The 27,471-nt window shown below is 32.9% G+C and overlaps 1 protein-coding gene across 1 annotated transcript in view; it reads left to right on the top strand.

Moving 5' to 3' along the window:
* LOC126890776 (acyl-CoA Delta-9 desaturase-like) overlaps nucleotides 1-27,471 on the top strand; it is a 97,873-nt gene that overhangs the window by 30,353 nt on the left and 40,049 nt on the right. The gene's annotated exons all lie outside the window — the stretch shown is intronic.

Raw genomic sequence — 27,471 nt, 5'->3', positions numbered from 1 at the left:
GTATTCAGACGTCAATTCTTGCTCAATAGACATCAGGGCAAGCCCACTTAAGCGGTCTTCTGTCATGGTGCTTCGAAGAAATGTCTTTAGCCTTCGTAGTGTAGAAAACGATCTTTCTGCGCTTGCTGTTGTGATAGGCCACGAAAGTGATATTTCTAGTAGCTGCCAAACATCTGGTGCACTGGCTTGAAGATCATTCTCAATAAAAAAATCAGCCAACTCTTGGAACGTTACTCTTGTGGTTGCTTTGTCTGTTTTGACAAAATTGTTCTTTGCATAACAGTGAAAAAACTTAAGATGTGCAGAGAAACTTAAAGACAAGTTATAAAACTTTTGGATTGCCATAACAGCGTTGTTGTCAATTTCGGTCCAATCAAATAGTAACTGGGCAATGCAGTTGATTTTATCATAATCGTTCTTGGAAAAACGAGATTGCAAGTTTACAATTACTGTGTCTAAAGCAGCAAAGTAAATGTCAGTCTTGAACATCTGTTCAGGTGATTGATGAAATGCAGCATCTGAAGAGCTACTACTAGCTTCAAGTTTTTTCGGAATCTTCCGTTTGCGTGGTAGTGAAGGCCTTTCAACTGACAAACCTTTCATACCATATTTGTTACACTGTTCTTCTGACTCATTCCACATCTGAATAAAGCCATCATCATTTCTGTTCAGTTTTAAACAGTCAATGACTGATTCAACTTTTGCAAAAACCTTAGAAATGTCAAGAGATTCACTCTGCAGTTCTTTGGAGAGTATATCAGTCTGACTCAAAACGCTGTGCAATAGTTTTAAACTGAATACAAATTCAAATGTGCTGATTTGTTTGGCTAGACCATCAGCTTCGGCTGCAATTTTACGATGTGATACATCGTTTGCAATAACTTCCAAAGTTTCGTACACTTCAGGGAGCTGCTCTAGAATTACATGGATTGCTTTGTGTCGAACTGTCCATCTAGTTCGAGACAAGCTCACCAGTCTTTTCATTTTTGTTTCTCCGCCTTGCTTACATATTGATTCAAATATTGAAAACCTGTTAGCTGATGCATTAATTAAGTTATACAGGTTATTTACTATGGATAAGCAATTCCGAAGCTGTCTTATTTCTTCACAAAATCTCTGAACAGCCAGATCAAGCAAGTGGGCATGGCAGTGTGTGTACAAAGCTTTAGACTCTTCTTCTTGGAACCTTGAGGCAACACCTTTGAATTTGCCGCTCATGTTACTAGCTCCATCATATGCCTGGCCGTGCAATTTATTTAAGCTTATACCCAACTGCTGCAGATACTGTTTAATAGTGTGATGTAAATTTTCACCAGTAGTGTCTGACACATCAACGAAGCCCAAAAACCTTTCATTGATTTTAATGTGTCCATCTATTTTAGTGATGTATCGAATGCAAATGCTAAGCTGTTCACGGGTTGAAATATCCGTAGTTTCATCACAAATAATTGAGTAGGCCAAAGCCTCACTCACCTCTTGGACAATTTGTTGAAGCATTTCACTTTTTATGCAATCTATTATCTCATTTTGTACCTGGACACTTTTGTATGAATGGACTGCAGTTCTAGCAGTTCTATAAAGTTCCCCCTGTTAAATGAAGCAGTACTCTCATCATGTCCTCTTAAGGCAAGATTCTGTTTTCCAAGGAATAGGATGTTTTCAATTATGAATTTTAAATACCTCCTATTCATCTCAACCATTTTAGTATGTGCCGAGGACAACGAATCTGCTACCGTGCTTCCTGCTTTTCTATACTCATTGAGAAACTGTTTAGATTTTTGATGCATTTCACTCTTCTCATGTTTCCTGAATTTTTCCAAAGCTTTCTTCCAATTGTTCATGCCCAGTTTAGTGAATGACTCCTCCCCGCGACCAGACTTATGTTGACAAAATAGTCGGCATGGGTAACAAAATGCAGCGTCTGTAATGGGGCTATATTCGACCCAATTAAATTCACTGTACCAGGATTCTTTGAACTGCCTTGATTTGGATTGAATCTTGCTTACCTTAAAACAATCAACAGGCTGAAATGCTCCTTTTGCAATATCTGCACTTTGTACTCCCAATGAAGGATCTCTACTTTCGCCCTGGAATGTAGCATCACGATCTGGGCGTAAACAAGATGGCGATTCATCACCAACGCTACCTCCAGTGCTACTTCCCGCTAAATGTCTATCTTCATTTACACTTTCACTTGAATTTCCAAGTTTTTTAAAGAATGTTAGTACAGAGGACTGTTTCTTAGACATGATAACAAACGAACATCCGCAAAAATTACACAAACAATAGCAGCTCAGCTAGTAACAATAAGCTTATTGAACGAATAAAACGTGGCGACCACCTACACAACACAACACACGCGCACTGAGCTGGTATGATATCCCTCCGCCAGGCGTCGGCTGGGCTCGGGTGCATTTGATCGGCTGCTCCAGCTCGGGCGCAACCGGCCAGAGTCGGCTCACCGGCACTTGTAAATTTAGTTGTAACACGCGCATACTTTACACACACAGAATCAAATTAGATGCATACAGAAAAATAGACTAACGGGGGATCTATATTAGTTATTCATTCGTAACTTTTAGTGTATACATATACGTAATTTAAAGATAATTTATATTATTTTTTTCTTTTTTTGCATAATGTTGGGGGGGCACGTGCCCCCCCGTGCCCCCCCGGCCCGACGCCACTGGTTATTACCCATGCTCGCCTTCTTCTTCACGTGCCATACCAGAATAATTATTCGACGTTGACGATCACCATCGCGAAGGCTTCTCGATCTTCTGCCACATGGAATAATTGTCCTGCATTTGTACTTAGTTGTAGTATTCTAAGTATATCAATTTCATCTTAATACATGTCCCAGATAAGACCCGTGTTGAGCTGCCTCCCCCCCCACTTGTAAAAATTAAAAAACAAATAGCCCTGATTTATGAGCTATTTATGAGCTTTCATATTCCGAAAATTAAAAATTTTGAGCTCGTTGCACTGAGCAGGAATTTATTATTATAGTGGGGGGGGGCTGACTCAGCCCCCCACTACTGAAAAATAGGGATATTGCTCATCCCCTTCACCCCCAAACAACCCTTTAATTGATTTTACTTAAGAGAAACATGCCGAAAAAAATTAAAATATATCGTATCACGGATATTATTCCAATAGCTTATATATTCTAAGAATAAACTCTTAAATCATGCGCATTTCGATTATTGAGCTACAACCCCTTCGCAAGAAAACCACCCCATTTTCCAGGCTTAGGAGAGGGTTAAATTTCTACAAACGGAAATTATGGACATTTGATTTTATATTTCATGAAGCTTCAGACGGAAAAGCTCATTGTATGATATGGGACGAATCAAAAGCTGGCAGTGGTGGTGACGAGATAGCATCTGCCATTCCCAATTGGGCTGAATTGGTAATTTCCAATGCTGATGTCGAAGAAATAACGTTGTGGTCAGAAAATTGCTATGGGCAAAATAAGAACATTATGCTAACAGTCTGTTTATTTTGTAATTTGCATAAATGGCAACAAATTAAGATTATTAATCAAAAATTTTTGCTTAAAGGCCATACGCATATGGAGGCTGATACAGTACAAGCTTTGATTGAGAGAAAGCGAAAGAAAAATGGATAATATGACTATCCAAACTCCTTGGACTTTGCAATAATTTATACGTGGTAGTTCACCAAAAATATAAGTTCATAATATGGAATTAAATGACTTTAACTTTACTGATCTGTATAAAAAATGCACAGGCATTAATGCAAATTTTAAACAGGAAAAAAATACCGTTGGTGTACAGAAAATTTTCGATTTCCGAATGTGTCCACATCCAGGTCCGCCAAGACAACCTAGGAGAGCTCTATTACAAAACAGCTTTTGACGAAGAATGTAAACACCTTAGCTTAAAAAGAAGAAACGCTACATTTCTTCAATGTCTTGGCATAAATAGAACACAACAAAAACCAATAATATATTATTGCCGTTTTTATCCAGTGAAGGACATGCTTATTATAAGAATCTGCCTAAAGCAGAGCGTGCTTCTGATTTTACAGAATTGCCAATTAATGATTAATAAAAGATACGATGACTTAATTTTTATTTCAAAAGCGGAAAACCTTCAAAAAATGTTTAATTACCATAACATATTACAATAATATCAGGAACTATTAACATTATGTCAGGAACTCATGCAAACGATTAGAGGTATATAACAGTTTGTTTATTAAAAAAAAATTCATCCTTTCCTAAATTAAGTTTAACTGCAATAATAAATGCAAAAGTATTAATTAATTTTTATTTCAGAAGCGTAAAACCTTCAAAAAATGTTTAATTACCATAACATATTACAATAGTATCAGGAACTACTAACATTATGTCAGGAACTCATGTAAACGATTAGAGGTAGGTATACAACATTATGTTTATTAAAAAAAAATTTCATCCCTTCCTAAATTAGATTTAACTGCAATAATACATGCAAAAGTAGGTAATTATACTATTTGTCTTTTAAATTGCAATTTAGTGCTGATAATTAAAAAGTCTTAAAAATATTTATTATTTTCGAGCTACGGCATACTATAAACCGCTATTTCTCAAAACTACATTTTATGACATAGTGTAGTTTACCTCCTACATACAGATTTGTTATATGTACTTTTAAAAATTATAAGATAATTTTGACAATTATGTATAAGTTTGATTTTGTTATCTACTATCGAAATATGCTTTTGCTCGATTAAATATTTCTTATAATTTGATTTGTAAGTATGTAAATTGCTATAACAACTACGATGTTCACTGCATCTTACTTTAGAATTTGGCTACTTAAACTTTTAAATAGGTATCAAAATTGTCTTAAGTTTTTTAATATTAGAATTCACAAAGCAGATAGATACTTAGTGTATATATATGAAGGAACAAATTTATATTATGCACTCTCCAGCCACTCTTAAATTTTTTCATAGACAACGGGTGATTCCATTTCAAATCAATCAATTTTGGAGCAAAAAAATTTTGTGCGGGACGTAAAAATAAGATACAGTAGGAAAAATGAAAGAATACCCATGAACGATCACATCAATCACTTATTTTGTATTTGCTATCTTTTTCTATAACAAACGTTTGTTATTTATGGAAAAAGACAGCAAATACAAAATAAGTGATTGATGTGATCGCTCATGGGTATTCTTTCATTTTTCCGACAGTATTTAAGGTCAAAAATCTTCTTCTTCTTTTTTTCTCAAAATGTTATTTTATGCAGTGATTTGGTGTTTATTTAACCAAATTTGCATTTTCTATCGTAAAGTATCAATGGAAAACATTGTTAAAAAGAAATTGTAATATGTAATTGTAAATAGTTTCAATAGTAATTGTAAATAGTAAATAGTAAACTAAATAGGAACTCTATGTATATTAGAAATTTTGTCGAAAAGTTAAAAATTGCGGAGATATTGAGCAAAACAGGTTCTCCTTTAAAATCAAGATGGCGGCTAACGTAACGAAGGAATTCATTCGTGATTTTAAATTTAGGCTACTATTAATTGACTATTGGCTGTAAAGGTTAGAAAAATAAAATTTTGGGCAGCTCGGCATGCAAGGTCAAATGCTATTCCGACTGGACTAATATACTTTTGAGTCTGATATTACTGCATGTAACTTTTTTGGTATTGTAATATAATTCAAATCCTTCTAACCACTTTAAGTCCTATATTTTGGCTATGTGTGGGCAAATTTTTAGCCAAATCAATGATGATGTATTTTGGGAATGGAGAAAAATGTAAAAAACGGTATTTTAACGTTTTCTACACTATAAAATTTGATCAAAACCTTGTTTTGACTCAAAATAACTTGTTATAATACCATATGATTACATTTTTGAGTCCCTTCTATTAAAATATTATGTTTTTCATTGATACTTTGCCACATAAAATGCAAATTTGTTTAAATAAACACCAAATCACTGTAAAATCACATAAAATAACATTTTGAGAAAAAAAGAAGAAGATTTCTTGACCTTAAATATCTTATTTTTACGTCACGCAAAAGCTATATACCAATTTTTAGACAAATCGGAGATCCAAAATTTTTTGCCTGAGTGATTTGACATGGAATGTACCTTACATAATCTTCTATTCTCCATATTATTTGTTTTTAGTGTAACGTTGGCCGTTACCATTAAAAATCTAATTATATTAAACCTTTTGATGATGCAAAGACAAACTTTGTAAAAACGGTCAAGCAAAATACAACTACCTAATTATAAAATTATAATTTTTCCTGTTCATTCTACAGAACAAGAGTTTAAAGAATAAATTTAGGATTCTAAAAGATTTTTATATATAAAACCGATTTTCTATGACAAAACGCCAAAATAGCAAAAGTTATAAATAGAATTTGTCTGGGTTCTTTAACTAAATTCTCACGTAAACACGACCAAGGTTAAATGTTTTAACAGATACAATAAGTACATTGTTGCCAGTATAACGGATGCCAAAACGAGCGCGAAGTGTATAGTATTATTCTTGTTAATATACACGGTGTATATTGATCGGAAGTCACGAAGAGTCAAAACTATACAGAAGCCACGAAGGACGCAAATGTAATATATATATATAATATATATATATATATATATATATATATATATATATATATATATATATTTTAAATATGCATTTTAAATCGGTAAAAATGTTTAAGGTCATTACTTATGCTAATGTAAAGAAAGTCTTATAGGGATTGGGAAATGGCGTTCGTTTTATTTTTCACTTTTTACTAGAAATTTGAAAGGGTCCTATTATTTTCATGTTGACTTGCTTAATTTTGATGATATCAACTTATTTCGGTGCTCATTTAATAGGTATTTCTGAGTACTTTGACAAATATATATTCAGGGCCCCCGCAAGGCTGAGTGGCGCCCGCTTGCGGGACATATTTTGGCGCCCTTTAAATCTGTCACCTATAATTTAATTATGAAATAAATCTATAATTTTTTATTTTTTACTCGTAATAAAACAACAGAAATTGCAACAACTCAAATGTTACTTTTCTTGTACTAATTTACGGGTGATGGCAAAAAAAAACAAACAAATACTGGTAATATATTATAGGTCTGGATCCCGCGTATGAAAAAAAAGTTGATTAATAGCCAGCTGAAAATTTGTTAATAGCTTAAGGGTGTCTAGTCGGACAAACTTTGATATATGGAAACACTGGAACAGGGGAAGTTTTAATTGTGGAACGGGTTAAAAATTTGGAACGGTCAGACCACGAATACGGCACATGTATTTTGTCCGACAGAACAGACTTACACTCTCCGAACAGAGATTAAACTCTAATGCAAAAATCAGACTGCTATTTATCACCAAATGGGCGTTTTAATGAGTGGAAAATGTAGAATATGTCAAATGATAGGAATTATGACAGGTGATAAATAGCAGTCTGATTTTTGCATGAGAGTTTAATCTCTGTTCGAAGAGTTTAAGTCTGTTCTGTCGGACAAAATAAATGTGCCGTTTTCGTGGTCTGACCGTTCTGCCCCTGTTCCAGTGTTTCCATATATCAAAGCTTATCCGACTAGACACCCTTAAGCTATTAACAAATTTTCAGCTTGCTATTATTCAACTTTTTTTCATACGCGGGATCCAGACCTATTAGTTAAAACTAGAAATCGATATCTTAAATCTAAATTGAATTAAATGGGTGTTTTTCTAGATGTGACTGCAGCAAATTGTTTTTTAATATCTTCAAAGTCAATTTGATTGATGAGCTCTTGCTCTATAGCTAATATTGTCAAACCAGATAATCTTTCCTGTACCATACTACAGCTCAAACAATGTTTAATTAACTTTAATTTTGAAAATGATCTCTTACCAGAAGCAACAGACACAGGTAAAGTCAGGATAATTCTTCATGAAATAGTGATATTTGGTAAATATTAGATTAGATTATGATTAGATTATTTTCAAATATAGATATATATATTAAAGAATATCAAGAGAATTTGATAAGTTAGGTAATGAAAGTGTGTACATAATTATATAGCTTTTATTTCGCTAAATAAATCAGTTGCATAAATCTTTACTCTCGCCGCCGACTTTACTTAGAGCAGTTGTTATCTTTTGTTGAAGGGCAAGACAGTTTTTTAAAATATCATTGTTATTTAATGTTCAAATATCTCTAACAAAACGAAAAAAAAAAATCATAATCCGACATCATATCAAATCGACTATAACGAACTTGATCAATTTTAATTCTAAAAAAAAAAAAAATAATATTTTAAACGCGGTTTTGGGATCTCTCATCTCTATGTTCATAATCGAAAGATATTGGTTTATATTTTCGTCTCATAATATTTAACAAAGGAAAACCTTGTTCCATTTCAAGAGCAGCTGCTAATTTTTCCGCTTGAGCAATTATTCCCTCAAAAATTTGGCATAAATACTTTGATGTTAATTGTTACACTTTGCGCCATTTTGCTTACAATATTAATCTGTAATAAACATACCAAATAATCACAGTATTTACAAATAAATTTAAATGATTGGATATTTTAATAGTAAAGAACTTGCTTTAAAATTCTTCTGCTTTAGAAGTCTACTTGCCCATAGAATTTAAAAAATGGTAGTTAGTTTAGAAATTAATATAATGGTACCTACATAATATTTTTATATTATTATCTATAACTTTTTATACAAATACGCCATCAATTATTTATCAAATTGGGTGTTTCTATTAAACTACAATTTATTTAACCCAAAACCCAACCTAACCATGGTTAAAATTTAATTTTCAAAATTTTAATTTTTCCCACCAAAAAACCCCAATGCCAAATGTTTATGAAATTATTTCATTTTCAAAAATCCACAAAAGATTCCAATCTGGACAGAATATTACATTCCAAAAAGTTTTGATTTCTAAACCAAGTATAACAATTTACGGATACTGCAAAATAGGTATATTTGCATATTATACAGGGTGTCCCGAAAAGATTGGTCATAAATTATACCACACATTTTGGGGTCAAAAATAGTTCGATTGAACCTAACTTACCTTAGTACAAATGTGCTCCCAAAAAAAGTTACAGCCCTTTGAAGTTACAAAATGAAAATCGATTTTTTTCAATATATCGAAAACTATTAGAGATTTTTTATTGAAAATGGACATGTATCATTCTTATGGCAGGAACATCTTAAAACAAAATTATAGTGAAATGTGTCCACCCCATAAAAAAATTATGGGGATTTTGTTCCCTTAAACCCCCCCAAACTTTTGTGTACGTTCCAATTAATTTATTATTGTGGTACCATTAGTTAAACACAACGTTTTTAAAACTTTTTTGCCTCTTAGTATTTTTTCGCTAATGCAGTTTTTATCGCGATGTGGCTTCTTTTTCAATATATTTACGTAAAATTTTTATGGGGGTTTTGTTCCTTTAAACCCCCCCAATGTTTGTGTACGTTCCAATTAAACTATTATTGTGGCACCATTAGTTAAACACATTGTTTTTAAAACTTTTGCTTCTTAGTCTTTTTTTCATAAGTCACCTTTTATCGAGATGTAGCTTCTTTTTCAAAATATATCTAAAAATGTAAATTATAAATAAATTTTCAGATTATTAACAGGTCTCTATAATCGTACTTAACCATATACAAATATGTGGTGGATTTCGACAAATATTCAAAATATCTCAATAAACACTGACTTATCGAAAAAGTACTGAGAGGCAAAAAAGTTTTAGAAACATTGTCTTTAACTAATGGTGCCACAATAATAATTTAATTGGAACGTACACAAAAGTTTGGGGGGGTTTAAGGGAACGAAACCCCCATAAAACTTTTATGGGGTGCACAAATTTCACTTTAATTTTTTTTTTAAGATTCTGCTACCATAAAAATGCTACATGTCCATTTTCAATAAAAAATCTCTGGAAGTTTTCGATATATGAAAAAAAATCCATTTTCATTTTATAACTTCAAAGGGCTGTAACTTTTTTTGTGTGCACTATTGTATATAGGTAAGTGATGTTCAATCAACCTATTTTTGACCCCAGAATCTGTGGTATAATTTATGACCAATCTTTTCGGGACACCCTGTATATTTTTTAAAATACCATAATAGCAGTAATTATTAACACCAAGTATAAAATAAGAACTTAATTATTTTTTCAGTAATAACGCAACATTTTATTTTTGACATTTTTCTAGGTATTCATGAAAAATTTAAAATTAAAATTGTATAAAAAATTAATATCTCGTTAAAATAAATACTTCTTATTTTGCCAAACCTTCGGTTTTGGCGCCCTTTTGAGGTTGCGCCCGCGTGCGTCGCACGAGTTGCACGCCCGGTTACGGGGGCCCTGTATATATTCAGTATATTTTATAAAATGCATAGTTTTGATGTTAATTAGGCTTGAACAATTATATTTGAGTACTCGCCAAAACAAAAAATACATTTAATTAGATACCTATAAGTCACTATAAATTAGCACGTTCAGTGCTACTCATATATTACTAACATTGCTGCCGGCCTGATACATATTTTTGAAATTTTTAGCTCTCCATTATTGTTAATATGTGTGTTATTATAAGAGTTAAAAAAAAGACAAAATAAGTACACATATTACCACAAGTGCTATCACTCCTACGATACACACATTCCAAGTGCTAGCATATAAATAAACATTATATTCGATATGGTATATGACCCACCAGTGCGTCATCCGCCCCTCTACAAGAACTAGTTTATCGCAACGGTCCGTGATCAGCACTGAACGTGTTAATAATAAATGTTTTTTCAAAGCTTTAATTTTGGCAATGATAACTTTTTTATAAAAACTTACATTTTTTAAGTGATTTGCGAAAAACCGCTTTAAAGCATGCATTTTTTCACGAAAAATAAAAATTTTTGATCTTTAATAACTCAAAAAGTATTGATTTATTTTAATAACTTTATAATATAACAAATTCTGCTTATAATTTGTCCTTCTATCGATTTGTAGAGTTATTTTAAATAAAATAATTTTCACCACCGAGAAGGGGTGGTAACCACCCTCAGGGTAAAGGCGCAAGGTGGCACCATGTCACCTTTTTTTGTTGGGGTATCCTCTAACCACTCACCAATTTTCGTGAAAATCGATGAAGGTTCACCCAAAATTGAAGGTAATAGTTGATTTTTACCTTCAGTGACTGCACTATACAAAAGAAATTGCAATTTAATGACCCAATAGCTCGTATTTTGGGAGCTCATAAATTATTAAACGATATTTAGTCACCAAATAATTAATTTAATGCATTTTAAGTACAACTCTCTCTTAAGCCTGGAAAATGGAGTGGTTTTCTTGCGAAGGGGTTGTAGCTTAATAATCGAAATGCGCATGATTTAAGAGTTTATTCTTAGAATATATAAGCTATTGGAATAATATCCGTGATACGATATATTTTAATTTTTTTCAGCATGTTTCTCTTAAGTAAAATCAATTAAAGGGTTGTTTGGGGTGAAGGGGATTAGCTCAAAAATCGAAACTATATCATTTCAAGAGCTCATAAATAGCTCGTAATTCTGCCACAAAAATCGATTCAATATCCCGATTTTTCAATAGTGGGGGGCTGAGTCAGCCTCCCCCACTAAAATATTAAATTCCTGCTCGGTGGAACGAGCTCAAAATTTTTAATTTGCGGAATATGAAAGCTCATAAATCAGGGCTATTTGTTTTTGGGGGGGGGGGGCGGCAGCTCAACACGGGTCCAGATAAGACATTTTACAGTGTTTAAAAATGTTAAGTAGTTCATATCTAATTCAGTTTTCATTGGCTAATTTTATCTTTCTTTAATATTCCACTGGAGGTGTCTATATGTATTCTGTTTCATTTGACTTAATCGATGTCGATGTCGATGGGATTCCATCAACTTTAGGACATCTTCTGTCCCCTAATTATTATATTATTTATAAGAGCTCTACAGGCCTTGTAGGTCTACGTCTCTACGTCTTCTAAATTCCGGATAATATTTATCCATTCTCTTCGGTCCTCTGCACTCTTTCTCCAGTCCTTCACCCCGATTTCTTCTCAACCCCCCACTGCAGTCTCCACTCATCTCCTCCTTGGGCGTCCTCGTCTCCTTTTTCCCAATTCTCTGTCATTCAATATTCATTTGACGCTTCTACTTTCTGGCATTCGTGTAATATGTCCCAGATATCACACTTTTTGAGCTCTTATTTTTGTCGCAATTTTTGGTCTCCCATAAATCCTCACTACTTCTTCTTTTCTTCGTCTCCTCCAGGTTTTCTCCGCTATATGTAGACCTCCAAAAATGTTTCTCAGGACCTTCCTTTTCAATATATGTGTCTTTTTCTCCTCTTGTTGATTCATTACCCACGTTTCGTTCATATACAACCCTGTGGTGTGATACATTTTTTGGTTTTAATACCGCATTTAAAGAACCTACAGCTCAACTTCCCTTCAATAATCTTTTATTTATTTCTTTTTTCCCTTCCGGTAAGGGCTCTAAGGTCTTTTTTACAGCCACTTCCAGGTATTCGAAATCTGATGCTTCCTTAAATTTATATTCATCCTCTTCTCCTTTTACTTTTATGTAGGTATTCCCTTTCTTTATATCTCCTTTCATTACCATGTATTGAGTTTTTCCTTGGTTGATTCTTAATCCATACCCTTTTGCTTCCGCTCCGAACTTTCGGAAGATTTTTTGTAGGTGTTCCTTTGTTCTTGTTAGAATGAGAAGGTCATCGGCGTAAGCAATAAAATGCTGTCTGTATTAAAGATGGTACCGCTTGTATTAATGTTATCCTTCTTACTACTATGCGTTCTAGTATTAAGTTAAATAAGTCTGTGGATAGAGGGTCACCTTGTTTCAGTCCTTTATTTACTGTGAATTGTTTTGCAAAATATTCTTCCATTGTTATCCTGTTTTTTGTATTGTTGAACGTCATTCTCGCTAATCTAATCAGCTTTCCTGAAATACCTAAGGATCTCATTGCTTCATATAGCATATCTCGGTCTACTGATTCGTAAGCTTGTTTAAAGTCAATGAACACCATGTGTAGTCCCAAATTTTATTCGTAACTGTTGTTCTGTATTAGCTTTAATAAACATATTTGATCTGTTGTTGATCTTCCTGGTCCAAAACATCCTTGGTATTCTCCAATGATTTTGTTTACATCCTTTTTCAATCTCTTTCGGATGATTTTTGTAGGCCCCTTATAATAGCGATATTCCTCTATAATTTTCGTAATTTGTTTCATCACTTTTTTTGTAGATTGAACAGATACGTGTATTTTTTAATTTTTGCGGCATTTTCTCTTTTTTCCAGACTGTTATTATTAGTCGGAACATTTTTTTTGTAGGTTTCCTCCTCCTGCTTTAAAAATCTCTGCCAAGATTTTGCTTTCTCCTAGCCTTTTGTTATTTTTTGCTCCAATATTGCTTCTTTTACTTCTTGTACTGTTGGTTCTTCCTCCTGTTTTTGTTATGTGCGGTCTTTTTGCGGTTGCTTTGTTTCCTGGGGTTCTGCTTGTCTATTAACATTTAATAGTTCTTCAAAATACTCCGCCCATCAGTTTAATTTTTCTGTTGTTTCTCCTAAAATTACACTGTCTTTACTTCTACAGTAACCTGTTTTACTCTTTGTAGTTCCTCGGGATTTTTTTACTTCTTGGTAAAAATTTCTTATTTCCTTGTCTATTGTTTTCAACTGTTTGTTAAGGTGTTTTCTTTTTTCTGCAGATTTGTTTTACTTCTATTCTTGCAATTTTATATTTTTTTGTGGTATCCTGTGTATTATTTTTGTCTTTTTCAATTTTTGCTTTATTTCTACGTATCAATGCTGTCTTACAATCCTCGTCAAACCAGTCCCTTTGTTTCTGTGGTTGTATTTTTCCTACACATGGTTCTGTTGCTTCTGTCATCGTTATCTGGATATTCTTCCATTCTTCATCAATATCTTTTGTAGTCGAGTAATGAAGTATTTTATTTATCTTTGGCACAAATCTGTTTGCCGTTTTTCTGCTTTAAGGAATTATATCTGGTATGTTAATCTTTCTTTTACAGCCCTTGGGTTTCTTGGCAAATCTGGTTTAAATTTGACTATCGTTAGCATATGATCGTTATTGGTATCTGCCCGTCTGTAGCTTCTGAAATCGGTAATTGCTCTGGTATGGTTACTTTCTATTAATACATGGTCTATCTGGTTTTTTACTTTTTCATCTGGAGGTATCCATGTTATCTGATCCTTGTGATCAAATCTTGTGCTTACAAATTTCATTTTATTTTCTGTTGCAAATTCAATTAATTTTTTCCCATTTTCATTTGATTCTTTATGCAAGCTTTTCCCACCCGTTATACTTATATAAATCTCTTCTCTTCCGATTTTGGCATTCATATCTCCTACAATGATTTTTATGACATATTTCTGAATTTTATCGATTAAGTTACTGAGCTTCTCATAGAACTCTGCCTTGGTTTCTAAGTATTTTTCTTCAGTGGGGGCATGTGCATTAATGTTGCCAATTTTCCTGTACCTACTTTCTTCTTATTCTCAAATAACAAATATGTTCTATTTGATATTGCTTGGAAGTCTGTAACTATTCTACTTATTTTCTCCGTCACCATAAATCCAACTCCAAAATATTTGTTTATCCCGCCACTCTTACAAAGGTTCTATTTCCTATTTTCACTATTTAAGTTCCCAATTGTTTTGTTTCTTGTAAGGCTAGTTCTTATCTAATTCATTTTTCATTGGCTAATTTTATCTCTGTTTTAATATTCCACTCTAGATGTCTATATGTATTCTGTTTCAAGATATCTTCTGTTATCCGTTTACTTTTCTTGATTAAGTTATTTATAGAGGTAATCATTATTTGTGCTTATTTCGTTAACTTTGTTTTTAAATACATTCCATAGTTCGTCTTGATCTTCTAGATATTTTCCGATGTTCTTTATTCTATTGTTAAATTCTTGTTCCATGTTATCTTTCTCAGATCCAATGTCTAGTCCTGGAAATGTAGTCACTTTTTTGACGCCATTGCTGAAGCTTCCACTTCTTGAAGACCAAGGATTGCTGTCATCATTAAAAGAGACTTTTTAAGTTAATAGCCGTCGCTAAGATAATTTAAAAAGATTCGACCCGTGCAGATATTATTTCAGATTTTTTGGATCATTCTAAACAAAAAGGTCCTTTGTAATTTTTCTCTAAAGTTGATCGTTTTCGAGTTATAAACCATTTAAAACTTAAAAAATAACGAAAGATGACAATTTTCAAGGCTCAAAAACACAAGTAAAAAATATTATTTTTGTAATCATCAAGTATATAAATTCAAGTTCAGACCTTTCTCTATCAGGTCTCGATAAAATTTTTAGCCATGTTATATTCTCAAACATATTTTTTTAATTGTTAATGAGGAAGGTTTCTTGTGGGGTTTCTTATGAACATTAACAACTAAAACACAATGTTTCAGAATGAAATAAGTCCAAAAGACTTATCAAGAACTGATAGAATAATTTTTATTTATTAAGCGCAACAGGCCTTGTAGGCCTAGGGCTAAAATGTTTACATTTCTGATTACATAAATAATATAATAAATAACTTAGTATAACTTACATAACTTATAAAACTTGTAAATTTTATTTAAATACACTTCAGTCTTTTTATACACTCCTTCACCACCTCTCTCCATCTCCTTCTATCCAATGCTAGTTCTTTCCATCTCTCAATGTTACTTTTCTTCAAGTCTTCATATACACTGTCCTTCCATCTTTTCCTTGGCCTGCCTTTCCTCCTCTTTAGTATTGGTCTTCGTGAGAGTACCATTTTTGGCATTCGTTTACTTCACATTCTCTCTATGTGCCCCAAGTATCGTATTCTCTGTGCTTTGATCGTCGTCGTAATCGTTGGCTCTTGATATAGTTCTTCCAATTCTTTATTGGTTCTTCTTCTCCACTGACCTTCTATTTTCACACCTCCATATATTGCTCTTTGCATTTTTCTCTCCCATCTTTCTAATTGGTCTGTTTCTGACTTTTTGAGCACCCATGTTTCACTTGCGTATGTTACTGTTACTGTCTTATAAATTCTTATTTTTGTTTTTCTTGATACGTATTTGGATTTCAATAATGTGCGTAATGCTCCATATTTTTTATTTCCTTTAGCTATTCTTGCCTTTATCTCCCCTTCTTCATGACCATTTTCATCTATTTTGGCTCCCAGGTAAATAATTTCTTTGGCTCTTTTGAACGAGTATGTTTTTTCTCCATCTATTTGTACTATGATGTTATTCTTTTTCTTTTTGGATCTCTCCCATTATCATATACTTTGTCTTTTCTTCATTTATTTTAAGTCCGAATTTTTTGGCTTCCGTTATTATGTTTTTCATTAACTTTTGTAGTTCTTTTTTGCTTGTTGCTAATAGCGTCAGATCATCTGCAAATGCTATGCATTGGTGGCCGTTTTTAAATATCGTTTCCTGCATGTTTATTCTGCTTTTCCTGATTATTCCTTCCAATGTTAGATTGAATGCCATTGTTGATAGTGGGTCTCCTTGTCGTAATCCTTCCTTGGTTTCAAACTTCTTGGATGTATACCCTTTCCAAGCTATTTCGTTTGTTGTGTTTTCCATCGTCATCTTTATCACCCTAACAATTTTACTTGGTATCCCCAGTTCTTTCATCAGTTCGTACATCTGCTCTCTATTTACTGTGTCGTAAGCCTGCTTAAAGTCTATGAACAAAGCATATAGTACTGTTTTATGTTCGTAACAGGTAGTCTGTATTTCTTTTAAGGCAAATATTTGGTCAGTCGTTGATCTGTTGTTTCTAAAACCTGCCTGGTATTCCCCCAGTATTTTTTCCGAATAATGACTTAGCCTTTTTCTTATACTTTGTGCCAAGATTTTGTAAACTATTTCTAATAGTGCGATGCCTCTGTAGTTTTCGCATAGCATTCTATCACCTTTTTTTATGTATAGGGCATATTCTTGCTATGTTCCACTCTTCTGGCAATTTTTCTACTTCCCATATTCTTTTTATCAGGTCATATATCTCCTTCTGTAGTCTTTTCCCTCCTGATTTTATCATTTCGGCCGATATTTCTGTTATTCCTGGGCTTTTCTTATTTTTCAAGCTCTTTATTTCGTTCTTTATTTCTTGTTCTGTGGGTATTTCTATTGCTATCTGATCATCTTCAATTTCATGGCTTGTTTCCTTTTGTACTTCGCTCTTATTTAGCAGTTCTGTGAAATAGTTTTCCCAGTTTTCCATTATTTTTTCCGGCTCATTTAACAACATCCCTTTATCATCTCTCATATATGGGTTGTTTTTTTGATACCCTCTTTCCATTTTTTTTGCTTCCTGGTAGAATGATCTTATTCCTTTTTTTTGAAATTTTTCTTCTATTTCTTTCTAACTTTGTTTTTAAATACATTCCATAGTTCGTCTTGATCTTCTAGATATTTTCCGATGTTCTTTATTCTATTGTTAAATTCTTGTTCCATGTTATCTTTCTCAGATCCAATGTCTACTCCTGGAAATGTAGTGACTTTTTTGACGCCATTGCTGAAGCTTCCACTTCTTGAAGACCAAGGATTGCTGTCATCATTAAATGAGACTTTTTAAGTAAATAGCCGTCGCTAAGATAATTAAAAAAAAATTTGACCCGGGCAGATATTATTTCAGATTTTTTGGATCATTCTAAACAAAAAAGGTCCTTTGTAATTTTTCTCTAAAGTTGATCGTTTTCGAGTTATAAACCATTTAAAACTGAAAAAAGAACGAAAGATGACAATTTTCAAGGCTCAAAAACACAAGTAAAAAATGTTATTTTTGTAATCATCAAGTATATAAATTCAAGTTCAAACCATTCTCTATCAGGCCTTGATAAAAATTTTAGCCATGTTATATTCTCAAACATATTTTTTTAAATGTTAATGAGGAAGGTTTCTTGTGGGGTTTCTTATGAACATTAACAACTAAAAAACAATGTTTCAGAATGAAATAAGTCCAAAGACTTATCAAGAACTGATAAAATAATAGTCCAGAGAAATAAGGACTTTCTCAGGACACTTAAGATCCAGGTAGCTGACTACTTTTTTAGTTATTGTAGTCCTACAGAATAGAAAGAAAACCTACCTGATTCCTGCCTAGAGTTCGCGTAAATTTTTTAATTATTAACAATTTAGCGCAAAAATCGCGATTGTTTCGATTTTTTTGCACCCTATTCAAAAGCTAAACAAATGACATAAAACTGCAAAATAATTTTTTAGAACATTGAAAAACCTTCAAAATGTCGATTTTTGAAAGTTAAAAAGTTAATTTGTTGCTTGGCAAATTGCAAAATAAATGAAAATCAATATTTGTTAATAACTTTTAGTAAATTTAACTTAAAATTTTAGGGTTTCACCCAAAGTTGGGTATTTTGGTACCTACTTAACAATTCTCTTGAAATTTGAGACCGATCCATTAATTAGTTTAAAAGTTATTCTATTTGTTTATCCCAGATACCTTTATTTTGATATAACATAAGACAGAAAATAATAAACATTGGGCAATTCTGAGTATGCCAAATGAAAATAGAAGACTGATAGTATCAAAATGTAATAAAAAAAGATAAAAAAATTAATTAATATAGTAAAACATCCTAATACCAAATTTCTTAAATTTTGTAGTTTATAAACATTTAGAATAACTTAAAAAATATTGTCGGAACATCTTTTTATATCAAAAATTAATAACCATTTTCAATTTCGTTGCAGCACGAAACCACAGCCGCATCATTATGCAAGTTCAATCAGAGAGAGTGCAACAAGCACCCCTACCGGTTTCGAAACTTATTAGTCTCTCTTCAGGAGGCACATATGCTGCTCTCTCTCTGACTCAACCAGGACAAACCCCGGCGTGCAGTCACGGATTGCAACGAACGAAACGGCAGGGATGCCCTAGCGGCAACTGCTAATAAAAGACTAAGTTTTCAATCTAATAGCACATAAAGCAACACCAAAAAATGCTACTCTACATCCCACCAGATTGAAAACAATGGGAACCTTCTCTGGTAACACCTCCGAGGCTTCTACAATTTGCAAGCCATAACGGATTCTGAGACTAAGAAAGATGAGGGAATTTCACAATTTATAATTCACTTCCCATCTGCTCAGCGCGGTAAAGTTCCAACGAGAATGGTTTCCTTCGTACTCCAATCAGAGTAACATGTAAATCAAAAATGAGTAACCACTTTCAATTTCGTTGCAGTACAAAACCACAGCCGCATCATTATGCAAGTTCAATCAGAGAGAGTGCAACACTCAGTTTCAAAACTTAGTCTTTTGCTAGCAGTTGTCGCTAGGGCATCCCTGCCGTTTCGTTCATTGCAATCCGTGACTGCACGCCGGGGTTTGTCCTGGTTGAGTCAGAGAGAGAGCAGCATATGTGCCTCCTGATGAGAGACTAATAAGTTTCGAAACCAGTAGAGGTGCTTGTTGCGCTCTCTTTGATTGAACTTGCATAATGATGCGGCTGTGGTTTCGTGCTGCAACGAAATTGAAAATGGTTATTCATTTTTGATTTACATGTTTACTCTGATTGGAGTACGAAGGGAACCATTCTCGTTGGAACTTTACCGCGCTGAGCAGATGGGACGTGAATTATAAATTGTAAAATTCCCTCATCTTCCTTAGTCTCAGCATCCGTTATGACTTGCAAATTGTAGAAGAATCGGAGGTGTTACCAGAGAAGGTTCCCATTGTTTTCAATCTGGTAGGATGTAGAGTAGCATTTTTTGGTGTTGCCTTATATGCTATTGGATTGAAAACTTAGTCTCTTATCCTTTTATATATTCGAAAAACTAGTATTTTAACAATTTTCAAATAAAAAATTAGCCTGGGTTCATTTGGGACAAAGTTACCCATGTGTTTTTTTATTTCACAGCTAATTTGTTTATAAAAATTAAGGAATTTCATTGATGCTATTATACCATTAGTTAAAATACTGAAAAAGCAATTAAAAAAAAAACAATTTTCTGTATCTCCGGATCAACTCAATGGATTTTGATCTTTCTTCTTTTAATTTGTATGTAATTTCTACGTACATTACAAATATGCAATTTGTTTATAAATTTATTAATTAATAATTACTTAGTCTAATTTGTTTAAACAATTCTTGAAAAATATTTTTTCACAAAAAACCATTTTTTTAAATTTTTAATCATAGTATCATTAATGATCATAGAAAAAGTTAAAGTACACTTTAATAAATAATTATTTTTATTAGATAATTATTTATTGAAGATAATTTATTTATTAAAGTATACCTTAACTTTTTCTATAATTAAGTATTTTCTATGGGAAATAAGCCACAATTTTACTAAAAAATTAATTTATTAACGTTTCGAAGCCCAAATCGGGTTTCGTTGTCAAAATACAAAATACTATTAAAATAAACAAAAATGTTGTTGCTAAGTAAAAAAATTCTTCTAATAATGTATTTAATCTGACTCATTTATATTGGCAATTCAGATGTATATTTATACATTTTAAAGTAGAAGACTTTAAAACGATATCGCCAATATTTATGAGTTGCGTTCCTGGGACGACTTTACTAAAAGATAGTTCATTCGATTACATGAAATCAATCCCAACTCAAGAATATCCGTCGCAAAAAAATCATAGCATGTGATTTGTCTTTAAAAAGACAACCAAATGCAACGATGACAGTAAAATTCTCGCGTTAGAGATTCCATAGTAAATCACGAGGGAAAACCAGGAAAAAAAACCTCGTGATACTATCCCGACATCGTAAGTATTTGGTCTTACATTTAATTTGCCTTCAAAAAACTAATACCAAATTCTGACTTTAATATGTTTAAATTATAAATAATATTAATAATACATAGATATACAATAAGTAATACTAAAATATAAAATTTGTACTAACTCGTGTTATTTATAATTTGTGTCGCAAATTCCTCGGTAGAATGCAGTAGGATGTGGTTACCCATACTGAAAGAGGAAGTCAATAGAAAGAAAATACCACGATTAGTAAGTCAATAACATATCGAGTTAGTACAAATTTTATATTTTAGTATTACTTATTGTATATCTATGTATTATTAATATTATTTATAATTTAAACATATTAAAGTCAGAATTTGGTATTAGTTTTTTGAAGGCAAATTAAATGTAAGACCAAATACTTACGATGTCGAGATAGTATCACGAGGTTTTTTCCTGGTTTTCCCTCGTGATTTACTATGGAATCAGATTAAATAAATTATTAGAAGAATTTTTTTACTTAGCAACAACATTTTTGTTTATTTTAATAGTATTTTGTATTTTGACAACGAAACCCGATTTGGGCTTGGAAACGTTAATAAATTCATTTTTTAGTAAAATTGTGGCTTATTTCCCATAGAAAATACTTAATTATAAAAATGTCACAAGAAAATAGCTTCAGAACAACAACTTTTTCTATGTTTAATAATGATAGGATGATTAAAAACATGGATTTTTGGGAAAAAATTATTTTTTTAAAAATTGTTTAAACAAATTAGACTGTTCATTAATTAATAAATATTCAATTGCAAATAGACAAATTGCATATTTGTAATGTACAGAAAAATTAGATAAAAATTAAAAAAGAAAGATCAAAATATATTCAGTAGATCCCGATATATAGAAAATGATATTAGTTTTAAGTTGCCTTTTTTAGTTTTTGAGCTCGTGCATTTGTCGGCTCCCAGCTCCCCCTTCACTTATTACCACGACTAGTCACCAATTGAAATATATTTTTAAAAATGCGTGTAAAATACCAACTTTTCGGATATGTAAAATAATTTTTTTACGGACAATATTTTTAAAGTTATTCTAAATGTTTATAAACTACAAAATTTCAAAAATTTGGCATTAGAATTTTTGACTATGTTAGATAATTTTTTATCTTTTTTTAATACATTTTGATAGTATCACTTTTCTACTTTCATTTGACATACGCAATATTGTCTTATCTTCATTATTTTCTGTCTTATGTTATTGCAAAATAGAGGTCTCTGGGATAAACAAATAGAATAAAACAATAATAATAAAACAAATAGATAAACTTTTAATTGATTGGTCTCAAATTTTAAGGGTATTGTTAAGTACCCCAATACCCAACTTTTGGTGAAATACTAAAGGTCTAAAGTAGTTTTAGTAAAATATATTAACAAATAATGATTTTCACTTATTTTGTAGTTTGCATAGCAACAAATTATCTTATTAACTTTTAAAAATCATTTTGCATTTAAAAAGCATTTTGAAGGTTTTTCAATGTTCTTAAAAATTAAAGTTTGTAGTATTATGTCAACTGTTTAGCTTCTGAATGAGGTACAAAAAATCGAAAAAATCGCGATTTTTGCACTAAATTGTTAATAATTAAAAAACGGACGCGAACTCTAGGCAGAAAACAGGTAGGTTTTCTTCCTATAGGTGTACAATAACTAAAAAAGTAGTCAGCTACAGTCTATTTCTAGCTTATTTCCCCGGAGTATAAGGTTTGAACTTGAATTTAGGTACTTCATAATTTCAAAAATGATATTTTATACTTATGTTTTTGAGCCTTGAAAATCGTTATCTTTCGTTTTTTCTTCAGTTTTAAATTGTTGATAACTAGAAAACGATCAACTTTAGAGAAAAATTACAAAAGATCTTTTTTGTTTAGATTGATCTAAAAAATCTGAAATAATATCCGCCCGTGTCGAAAATTTTTTTTAATATGTATATAAAAAAATGTCATTTTTTAATTATTAATTAATTATAGTTAGAACAAAATTAGATTGGGCAACCCTTGTTTTTTTTTGTAATTGTTAACATGCTAAATTACATATCCAATAATTTTTATCAAATAAACAGATCGGTCCAGCTCGACCTTATATCGTAGCTTAGACTTAGACTATTACAGAAAAGATAACTGTTGGAAATCCCATTAAATTCATTTGGTTGCGTAAATAGTTCGAAATCATGTCCCTTTTTTACCCTTGTCGACGCACGTGTTGTTTCTCGCTCGCATATTTTCGAAATCCACATGTGACGAAGAAAGGGACTTTTCAACCACTTGAGGTTTGAGGTGAAAGATTCTACCCCGAGGAAATAAGGGACGAGATGCATTGAGACGACTCCCGCGCAAAGACGTAAAATAGTGACTTCGTCGATGATGTCCCGATTGTAAGTACATACCTTATATTTTTCCTTGTATTTTGTTGTTACCTATATGTTTCCTTTGTTTCGTTTTTGAGCTATTTAACCACCAATTGATTTGAACATGTGTTTATTATTATTATGTTTTATTGCACCTATGAGAATTTCCATTCATCTCTACAAATAGAAGCTATCCGAAGGCACCAGCAGGTGTTGTAATATGTTTATTGCTTCTTTGATTTTTTATTACTCGTTTCGTTCAATACCTGCTAAACACAACATCTTTTGATCCTTCTCACCGTATGTGAATTATTTGTTAATATTATTTGATACACTATTTAAAATTTGAATGGTGGTTTGTTTTGTTGTTTGATTCGTCGGTAAAAAATATTTATTATTTGTCGTTTGATAATTGTCGTAATATATTTATAATATATAATTGATATATTAATTAATATCTTAATTAATAATAGATTTGTTTGATATCGTTGAATATTAGGGAACATTTTATCGTTGGTGCCGCTTCGGGTCGAAGCATATGTTACCGTGACGAATTTAAGGGTCGTGTCTATCCAAAGTAGGTAGTTTTTTGTGTTTGGGTTCCTTGAATGAGTAAAGATTTAATTATCGCTTATATCCGTTTAGAAACAAAATATTACGTTGTATTTATCCAGATCGTCGCCAGGGGCGTAGGTATTTTTTTAGGTATACTGGGAGTTTGTGGGTTTATTTTATTGCATTTTTTTGATCGTCGCTTTTATAGTACAGTTAATATTATTTTATTTTGGTCATTTCATTTCGGTTTGAAATTTTTATATAAAAAGTTAGAATGGATAAATCCAGGAAATTAAAATTCCTTGGGCATACAGCGCTCAATGACATTCAGTCGATTTATGATCTAGGTAGTAAAGCTGTTTCTGATCAGAGTTTACGACCGTTGTTTAAAATTAGATGTAGCGAATTAGACGTGATCAAGGAGGAATTTTTAAAGCAGCATAAAAGCATTATTAATAATGTTTTGTCGGTACCGGATTCAGATATGGGGGACGAAGAAAAAGTCCGAGAATTATTCTTGGACTTATTCTACAAAATAAAAGTTTTTAACGCGGAATTCTTCGGGTCACCATCTGAAAGTCCAGGTCCAGCGTCTTGTGCTTCCGGTGGAGCTCATCAATCCCATTTTCGTTTGCCTCGTATTGATCTTCCTCGTTTTCAAGGAAATTTTATTAATTTTGCATCCTTTTTAGACCTTTATAATTCGATAGTGCATAACAATGCAGCCCTAGGAAACGTAGAAAAATTCAAATATTTGAAAGGTTGTTTAGACGGGACTCCGCTTAGCTTAATTCGCAATTTGCCCATAACTAACGATAATTACCAAGTGGCTTACGATTTAATTGTTAAACGGTACACAAATGTTCGTCGTTGTGCGACCGCCCATTGGGATGCGATAATGGGCGTTCAAAAAATCTCCGCGGTTAACTCGAAAAATCTAGCTAAATTGGTAGACACCTTTTTAGAAAATTTAGCCGCATTGAAAACTTTAGGCCTTCCCACTGAGCATTTGGATTTTATTATGTTCAATTTGCTTTTGTCCAAATTAGATTCTGATTCCATTAAGTTATTCGAGTTGGAAAATAAGTCTAATGAAATTCCGTCATTTAAAAAATTAGTAGCGTTCATCGAAACACAATACATCGCGTATGGTAATTTAGACAGTAGTATAAATGAGGGAAAGAAGTCGTCGCGAGCCCCAAATAACACGGACCCAAAGGCCAACTCCAAATACCAGGCTAATGATTCAAGACATAATCGTAGTAGCTCGTCGTTCGTGACAAATTCGTCTTCAGTATGTTGCGCTCTATGCAAACAAAGCCATTATCTCAACCAGTGTTCGTTGTTCTTGAAAAAATCGCCAAAAGAGAGATATCAGTTTTGTAAAGAGTCTTCTTCCTGTTTTAAATGTCTTAATCAGGCTAACCATTCAGTCAAGTCCTCAAGTCGTGTCCTAAATCCTTCAAATGTAGTAAATGTAGTAGTCATCTCCGTAATAGTTTGTTACACTTCGATAGAAACCGTTCCAATAGTCAGTCGTCCTCCGAAAATAATAATAGTCCAGGGACATCGGGAATCGAATCGTCTACTGAAGTATCCCATTGTGCTGCTAGTTTTGTAGGAAAGAAAAATGAAACCAAAAAGGAAATCTTGCTCGGTACTGTTTTGGTTCATGCAATTGACAGTAAAGGGTGCAAACAACCCTTGAGATGTCTTCCTGATTCGGGTTCGATGAGTTCGTTCATTAGTCGAAAGGCTGCCAATCGATTGGGATGGCCTAAAACTCCTTGCTCGTTCGAAATTAACGGACTCAATTCGATGCAAACGAAACTGAATCAGGGGCAAATAAGTTTCTCTATCCAACCTCGTCATCAGGAGTCACCGGTGTTTCATTTGGAGGCTATTATTACAGATCGGGTTTGCTCGGATTTGCCCAGCACCCAAATAGATATTTCTGCTTGGAATTATATTAAAAATTTAAAGTTAGCTGATCCCAAATTTAATTGCAGTCAATCGGTCGATTTGTTAATTGGTTTTAGTATATTTTCGAAGGTGTTGTTAGAGGGTAAAATTGAAGGTAAACCGGGACAACCTGATACCCTAAATACCGTTTTTGGATATATTTTGTTAGGACCAACTAGCACACCTAACCTTTCGTCAACGTCGCTTGTTTGTCTTTCAAATGTGGAAGACTCGTTAGATTCTTCGTTAAGGAAATTTTGGGAATTGGAGAACATACCGGAAGAGCCAGTTTCATAACCGGAAGACGTTCTGTGAGAAACCATTTATCGGGAAACACATAGTCGGGACGTCTCGGGAAAATATGTTGTGTCTTTGCCTTTTCGTGAATTACCGCCTTGTTTAAGAGATAGTTATGATGTTGCTTTAAACAGATTTATTTCGTTGGAACGTCGCTTGTTTCGTCAGCCGAGTTTGCAAAAGGAATATTCGTCCCATATGCAGGAATATATTGATTTAGGTCATATGCAGTTGGTCCCTGAGGTCGAAAAGACAAAGGGAAAGTATTATATCCCACATCATTGTGTTGTTAAATCGGAAAGTATCTCTACTAAAATTCGAGTGGTATATAATGCGTCTCAGAAAAGTCCCAGGCTTGTAAATCGTTGAATGATTATTTATTAGTCGGTCCTAAGCTACAACAGGACATCGTCTCGCTTTTGTTAAATTTTAGACTTAATCGTTTTGCGTTGTGTGCAGATATTCGTCAGATGTATCGTAATATTTTAGTAGTTTCTGAGCATATGGATTATCAACGTGTGTTATGGAGATTTTCTAGCTTTGAGGAGATTCAGGAATATCGTTTGTTAACTGTCACTTTTGGAGTTGTATCCTCGCCGTATCTCGCTCTAAGAACCCTTCAACAACTAGTGTTGGACGAAGTCTCTCGTTTTCCTAAAGCCGCCTCGCTCATTTGTAATGCTTCGTATATTGATGATTTTGTTTTCGGTGCTTCGACGCTCGAAGAAGCACAAAGTTTAGTTGAAGAGTTAGTCGCTTTGTTGAAGTTAGGAGGCTTTGAGTTACGGAAATGGTGTTCGAACGAACCCAAATTATTGTCGCAATTTTCTGAATCGCATACTAATCCTCATTCTATTAATTTTGATCCAGAATCAAATGGTCCTTCTTTAAAAATCCTTGGTTTGAAGTGGATTGCATAGTCCGATGTCTTTCAATTTGCAGTCAAATTGCAGGATGTCCCTTGTACCAAAAGATCGTTTTTATCCGAATTAGCTCGAATTTATGACCCGTGTGGTTATCTAACACCTATTACCTTTTTCATCAAATATTTAATCCAACGACTTTGGACAACTGGTCTTGAATGAGATGATCGTCCTCCCTCAGAAATTATTCGTGTATGAGAGCAATATAAAAGTGAATTATCTCTTATTTCACAGTTTAAAATTCCTCGTTTTTTGAATATTTCCTCTGGTCCCATCTTAGAACTTCATGGATTTGCTGATGCCAGTGAAAAGGGATACGCTTGTGTCGTTTATATTCGTAGTATTGATAGTCAGAACATGGTTTAAGTTAATTTACTTTGTGCCAAATCGAAAGTAGCTCCTATGAAACAGATTACAATACCTCGATTAGAATTGTTAGCTGCTGTTCATTTGGTCAAACTTATGTCGTTTGTGTCACAGTCGTGGAAGAATATAGTCTTTCAAAAGGTGTATGCTTAGATAGACTCGCAAATAGTATTGCACTGGATTTAAAGTTCACCTTCTAGG

Source organism: Diabrotica virgifera, chromosome 8 (assembly GCF_917563875.1).
Source record: "Diabrotica virgifera virgifera chromosome 8, PGI_DIABVI_V3a".
NCBI classification, from domain to species: Eukaryota; Metazoa; Arthropoda; class Insecta; order Coleoptera; family Chrysomelidae; genus Diabrotica; species Diabrotica virgifera.
This window is presented reverse-complemented; position numbering and strand designations above follow the sequence as displayed.